Consider the following 7,749-nt stretch of genomic DNA (forward strand, 5'->3'; position numbering starts at 1 on the left):
CAGTCTGGGAGTTAGCTGTAGGACTGCTCAAAAGTACTTCTGCATAACAATGTTGTCTAATGGCACAGACGATCATGAAGCTCTTATACTGTATGCTGTGGTGTGTTCAGAGGAATGTGTGTTTCAGTGTTCACCTGTAGTTCTGCAGGTACAGTGCCTACAGAGAATCCACACACTCTTTCTAAAGTAACACATCTTGTCACTTAACAGCCTGAATTATTTTTTCCATTATTTATACAGGGAGTGTTTTATATCCATCTCCAGCTCTGTGTCTTTCCACAGCTGTATCCTGGAGGTGTTTTGATCACTTCCTGTTGCCCATAGTTGTCTCTTTACTTGGAGATCCACTGCCCAGCAGAGGAGACCCACAAGACCAGCTGAGTTTATTCTGAAATCATCACAATCACAACAGGTGAACACAGCTGGAGATTAGTTAGCTTGTTGTGCGATTCAGAAGGCAAGTGGTTACACTACTTTACACACGAGAGTAAAGTAGTAGTAGAGACACTAATTTCGTGTTGCTCTCTAAGGTGTGTGAACACTTCTCCAAGCTATTTTTCTAGATTCCCATTTGGAATTAAATCTCAGAATGATTGTTTGTCTTTCACATGGAGATGTTTTGCTACAATGTGTAAATAAAGGAAAAACAAATTCAGATTCAATGTGTCTTGACTTCAGGCTGTTAGGCCACAAAATGTGTCTCCCAGGTCTTTTTCCAGCCTATAGCAATTTATATGAACATGATGAAGATCTTCCAGCATTTTATGTCCAGGGATCTTAAAACACTGAATTGTCCCTCCATGCCCTTTCCTAGTGAATAGTCTGTCTGGAATGTGCAACACTACACTTTGATTACTACACAAATGAACAATATCTGAATTATTCATTTCATTCTGTTATGTGCCTTTTCCAGGTGGCACATGTACAGTATAGTGGGCCAGTCTCTGGACGAGTCAGGTTTCTGGACTTGTGACTGAAGGCTGTGGGTTCAAGTTCCTGCTGCAGACACTGTAACATGAGTGAGGTACTTCAGCCTCGTGGCTCCAGTTCACCTAGCTGCATGGAGACCATTGTATTGAGGGTTTGGCTCTGTGATGGCCTGGTGTCCTGATCTCTTGTTCACTCCTGTGTCCCGATTATAGTCCCCCCTCCTTAAGGGTGCTCCAGCCCTTTCACTTAAGACTTTATTCTGCGCACCTGATTCCTATTCCCAGCCCACCTTAAAAGCCAGGCATTGACGCTCATCCGGGCTCTGCATCTGATTTCCGTATCGTGCGAGTCCAGGACCTGGAAGCGCCTGGTCCTGTTAAGGTTTTAATCTCGGTTCCCGTTCCTGTTCCCTTCGTGTTTTTAATTCCTTGTTCTGATGGATCTCCTGGTTTTGGACTTACCCTTGTGTTTTGGATATTCCCTAAGGACTACTCTTTGGGATTGTTCGCCTCGGCCACACCTCCCCCGTGCACCAGCGCACCTTGGACACGCCCCCCTGTCTTCAGCCCTGTATTCCTGCATGACGTTTCCCCAGTGTTCCCCCACTTCGTCGGATTGTGTCGTCCGCATAGGGTCCAGAAAGAACTGTTCGTTACATCCTGTTCACTTCACACTATAGAGACCAGGATCAGCTCTGGCCTGATGTCTCATTCTGGGTCGGGTGTGATCTACCTCTCCACGTGAAATCTCCAAAACTCAAAGACTGACCTGTGAGTGTCTGAAGTCACCACGGTTGAGAAATGCTGGGCTAAACAACACTGAAGTTAATGTCAGTCCTGTCTTTCCTAAAAACTATTTTTAATATGAGTGAGAAGCCTATACAACCAGCAGTAACTGCAGATGTATGGCCAAGGGTCTTTCATGCAGTTTTTTGTGCACATAAGCAGCCGGCTATAGTTCTTTCTCGAGTAACTTGCTTTTGGCTGTGCCACACCCTCTCTCACCATGAGGAGAAATGCAGATGACCTGGGACGATGGCATTTGCAAAGGTCGTGTCAGCCTGGAATCTGTGATCTGAGTCCTTGATCACATTCATGGGACTGTGGGAACCTTTCTCCTGCCACATGGCTCAGGGCTTGTAGAGCCTGTCATTATAGAAGCATGTATGAAGTTGAAATACATGTCAGATGTACTGTTTGGCAAAAAACCTCAAAAATCCCATTGTATGCCTTGACCATGTAACTGGCACTCTTGTGAGACAAATATATTCACCTTCCTAAATCCTACCTCAAATGTGTTTAATCTCTTCATTATGATCTGAGCTACTAGCAGACATTCAAACCTGTAGCTGATAAAATTGCTGTCAGTGCACAGGGCTTTGATTGTCTGGGTAAAACTGTGCAAAACTCTGTTCTTTTACCTGTGTGCAATCTACAGTTACTGCAAATGCACAACCAGGGGATTTCAGCAGGTCTTTGGTTTTTGTGCACATCAGCAGGCTGCAGTAACACCTCTTTCTCTATTAGCTTGCTGTGGCCATTGCCTCACCCACTATCACGTGATTGTTGAGAAATGTACGTCCAGAGAGGGGTGACTTTTCCCAGGGGCTAATATGTGCAGATCAGTGGCTCTGTCACATTGTAAATCAGTCTGCTGATGTTTTTTGTGATATAGACAGTTCCTTCTTCGCGGTGTCTTTCTAGTGTCAGTCTCAGCCTTCTGTTCTATATCTGTCTGTTGGTCTGTTGTTTGTTCTTGAGTGTGGTCTCAGGGTCAATAGCAGGGTTTGCAAAATTCATGTCAGTGAGTGTCCTGTACAGCAGTTGGATATACTGTAGTTATACTCCTTCACTCTTTGCAATGTTTCGTGATGCAGTTTGTCTGCCCAGTTCTTATTTTCCTTACCCTTTACATTAATTTCTTTTAGGGGTTTGTGCCTGTATGTTGGTGCAGTGGGCAGCATCGCTTTTCAGAATAGTTTGCTGTGTACATAAAAGCATGTGGGGTAGATACTTCCACATGAAAGTCTGCCTGGATGCAGATAGCAGCTCGTTCCACGAGAATGATCAAGTTATAGTGAGTATGAAGAAGCGATACATAAAAGAAGAATAATATGTTTAGTATAAGATCAGTTACACTAACTCACTTATCAGTCTCATTAACATAATCAACATTCAGGTGCTCATAACTCACAACTGTTACTTAAAAGAATTGAATTGGTATCAGTTTGTGTTAAAAGGAGTGAATTCCCACGGGCAGTAATGATGAGTAATGATGGATATTGAGTTATACTCATCCACAACCATGTTTTCATAACTCCTGTGTAGAAGGATGGGGAACAGAGATGGGCAGGGACCTTTTGGTGGGCAGTGGTTCAAAAGGGCAGAAGTGATACTTTCTGGGGCAGGATTTGTTACTTTAGAGTATCCTGGATACAAACCAGTGCCCGCTTGTATTTCTTAGTTTTCTAATTCTACAGGAAGTTTGGATGTGACTTCAGAGGCATTATAATATTCACAACCTTGGCAAAAAATGGTAGTTCATAATTGCTGATTATGTTTGATTAACAGACAAGATACTAGACGCCCTCTACCGAGCATATACTTTGTTTCCCTAATATAACACAACTTAACAAGAGGACAGAACAAATAAAAGAATTACCATCTAATTACACAAAATACCAATTGCCATCTCTTTCCATCTGAAGAGCAAGAGATCACATGATAGGAGATTTTTTTTCCTCAAAACTGTCTATTATGGGACAAATATTCATGAAGTCGCTAGAAATTATCATCTGCCATCTTAAATAAAAAGATACAGATCATTTACTTGTCTTATATATCTTGTGCATTATATCTCTATTGAAATTGCTTAATATACAGTACACTACTAAAAGGTTAATCATTATTTTATACAGATGCAGCCATTCAAAACACGTGGGGTATTTCGCAGTACACCGCGGTGGGCGTGTCGCATGAAAATGCAGTATCACGCAGTGTATCGCTTCATTTGACGTCATGCCGGAAAGTATCCAGAATCACCTTGTAAAACTGCCAGGAGGAGCCAATAAAGCTTAACCTCTCATGTACAGCATTTGAGCTTTTAAATTTAAACTGTGTATTACAGCATGTTAATCATCAGTCATTAAAAAGTTGGTATATTTTATGAAAGCAAGATTGCTCAGATGGACAAAAGTACACAACCTACCTTTATCAGAAATATTTTAATTATGCAGAAATATTTTATGCATCAAAGCCTTTACCGAAGATATTACTGATAGTATTAATAATGAATGACTTTGGACAAGCTGTAAACTCAAAGTATTACGCTGGTCCACATTCTTTCTAACCGAGGACAGGACATTAGCTAGCCAGTACGATAAAGGAATTACTTTTTTTGCTAATTTCTGAGCTTATTATAGTGAGTTGCAGTTCTCCATCTTGGCCGGTACAGTGAGAGTGGCGCTGTTTCTCACTGTATTAATTAAAGTGAGCTGGAATTCTCCATCTGGGCCTGTACAGTGAGAGGGGTACTGTTTCTTACTGTATTAATTAAAGTGAGCTGCAGTTCTCCATGTTGACCTGTACAGGGAGAGGGGCGCTGTTTCTCACTGAATTAATTATAGTGAGCTGGAGTTCCCTCCACTCTACCTGAACAGGGATGCAATTTCTCTCTGAATTTATCCCGTTGCTCTTCTAACGAGCATCTGTTGTAACTCTATGTGCTCTACACTCTGACAGGCTGACACGAAGGAGAACACCAAGGCCTCTCAGGAGGTGACAGCAAGAGAGCAACGGTACTGATGGACTGATACAGTGACAGACTGACACACTGCCTGACACACTGACTGACGTACTGACCCACTGACCCACTGATGCACTGATACAGTGAGAGACTGACACACTGCTTGACACACTGACTGACGTACTGACCCACTGATGCACTGATACAGTGAGAGACTGACACACTGCTTGACACACTGACTGACCCACTGACCCGCTGATGCTCTGACACACTGTACTTAATGAGTAGAAAAACTGACAATATTTTAACCCCCCTCCCACTTCTGCTCCTTCCCTTACTCCCTTTCTTTCTCTCTTTCTCTTTTTCCCCCCTCTTCTCCTTCTCTTCTCTCTCAGATTAACAGCCAGTCTGTGGCTGAGAAGAATGTTCCCACCAGAGACAAAGTCACAGCCACTGGAGAATCTCTGTCACTAGCCACACCTACTTACAACACTCCACACCATCAGAAACCGCTTTTGCCTCTAGAATATAAAATAGTTATTAGAAAAAAATAAATGTAGAAACCACAAAAACTGGACTGTGAGTTTTAAAGAGTAAGTTTGTTAATTTTATCTCTTTAGGAGTGATAGTGACTTGCCTCTGTCTCCTGCAAGCAGTGAACCTGTTTCTGAGTCAGGAAACCCAACAGTGATGTAGAAACAGGGTCGCTCCTGAGATTAAACCATATAAGGGAAGACTCAGCTGGAGGTTCGAGGGGGACTTTGTCACTCTTGGGCTGCTCAAGGAGAGGTTGAGCATGAAGAGCAGAAGGAAAAGACTCAGCATTTCAGGCCTGAGGGAAGAGGAGCAGGAGTTTCTACTGTGACAACAGGAGAGACAGGAGTCCTCAGGTGTGTGTAACAACAGGAGAGACAGGAGTCCTCAGGGGTGCGTGTATACCAACAGGAGAGACAGGAGTCTTCAAGTGTGTGTGTGTGACAACAGGAGAGACAGGAGTCCTCAGGTGTGTGTGTGTGACAACAGGAGAGACAGGATTCCTCAGGTGTGTGTGTGTGACAACAGGAGAGACAGGAGTCCTCAGGTGTGTGTGTGACAACAGGAGGGACAGGAGTCCTCAGGTGTGCGTGTGTCTGGGCTGGAGCATTCAAAACAAAAAATAGGTTTGCTACTGTATAAACAACACATGCTTCATCTCAAAATCATACCTTTGATTGCTTCTGAGAATTGGCGTGTGGGGTTTGTGAGGTTTGAGAAGAATGAAAACCACACTGTCATCTTCATGAGAACTGGGACCCCTGAGAGGTTTGTCTTTGTGCCTCACCTGGATCTTTCCTGCACCCTCCTCTCATCACTTCTTGAAACAGCAGTAAAGTGTGGGAACATCACGTCAAATCCAATGACTGGAGGGTGTCATAGACAGATTGTGAAACTGCTCAGTTGAAGCCCCAGCTAGAGTTAGGCTTAGCATTCAGACACTCCTTAGACAATTTTAACTCTCAGTGCCTGATTCTGGGGCCCAGGACTTCTTTAGGATGAGTGCTTTTATTGGTCATTTTTTAAAAAAAAACCTTCTGAAACTCTTGGCTGTCTGTCTGGTGCATCATTCAGAAATTGTAGCGCTAAAATGAATCTTTCAGTTCAAAAAGTGGAACAAAACATTATCGAATCTAGTAAATTTGGAACAGCTTTTCCCAATGGCTATGATTGTCTCTCACTCATACAGTTTGCTTTGGGGAATATATCAAAATCCGATGACTTCATAGACAGATTGTGAAACTGCTCAGGTGAAGCCCCAGCCAGGGTTACGGTTAGCATTCAAACACTACTTTGACAATTTTTATTCTTAGTGCCGGGTTTTGGGGCCCAAGACAACTTTAGGACCAGTGTTTTTTTGGTCGTTTTTAAAACATGTTTTTTTGGAAACTCTTGCCTGCCTGGATAGCACGGTGCCCCTTTCGAAAACTGAATCACAAAACTGAGACTGATCAAAAATGGGAACAGAACTTTATCAAATCTAATACATTTGGAAAAGTTTTTCTCAATGGCTTCAACTGTTTCTCACTCATACAGTTTGTTTTGAGGAATATCTCAAAATCCAATGACAGGAGGGCTTCATAGACGGATTGTAAAATTGCTCAGTTGAAGCCCCAGGTTGGGTTAGGATTAGTGTTCAAACTCTACTTAGACACTTTAAACACTCAGCACCAGATTTTGGGGCCCAAGACAGCTTTAGGACAAGTATATTTATTGGTCATTTTTTGAAAACTGTTTTTTCGGAAACTCTTGGCTGCCTGGATGCATCATTTGGAAATTGTATCACAAACCTGATTCTGTTGGATCAAAATGAAAACAAAACATCATCTACAGATGCAGCCATTCAAATTGCATGGTACAAACCCGCGGTATGGTAAACTACCCACAAGCCACCGCAGGGCACCGCGGTAAGTGACCGACAGGGGCACTCGTGGTGTATTGGTTGGTAGTGAAAAGATTTAATCATTTAATCTCTTTACTGTGCACGTTTTAATCCGTTTAGTATTGAATATATGGAATTTTACCACTAAAGGGGAATTTTAGTAGCTGAGCATAAAAAGAAGAGGAGCATAACGCATCTGAATGTCATAAACGATATTAATTTAGGAACATAAACATTACTGTATGTACGTAAACTGTACTGTGTATGGCTGGTCTTGATAGTTTAAAGAAAAAATACACACCAGTCTTCCATTTCTCCCTAAACATTTTAAGCATGAAAGTTTTATGAAACGGTACCCAAATATGTGATTGCTGTATAGAATGAATTTTAATTTTAAAAAATTATTTAACACGAAAATTAAGCTGTTTACATCTTCCGCCTGAGAACAGTCACCCGTTGCTACCCAACGCAGAAACAAAGCCACTAACTAGCAAAGAGAGGACATTAGGTAGCCAATATGATAAAGAAATAAATGATTATTTTGTTTATTTCTTTTGCAAATTTATTTGAACATTTCCATCGATTGTACAAGCACTTGGAAACTGTCCAATCTCTAGTTCATCAGGCATTTTCTTTTACGCTGCGGGCATTCTCCCGGT

This window comes from Lepisosteus platostomus, chromosome 6 (genome assembly GCF_059453375.1).
Source record: "Lepisosteus platostomus isolate fLepPlt1 chromosome 6, fLepPlt1.hap1, whole genome shotgun sequence".
Lineage (NCBI taxonomy): Eukaryota > Metazoa > Chordata > Actinopteri > Semionotiformes > Lepisosteidae > Lepisosteus > Lepisosteus platostomus.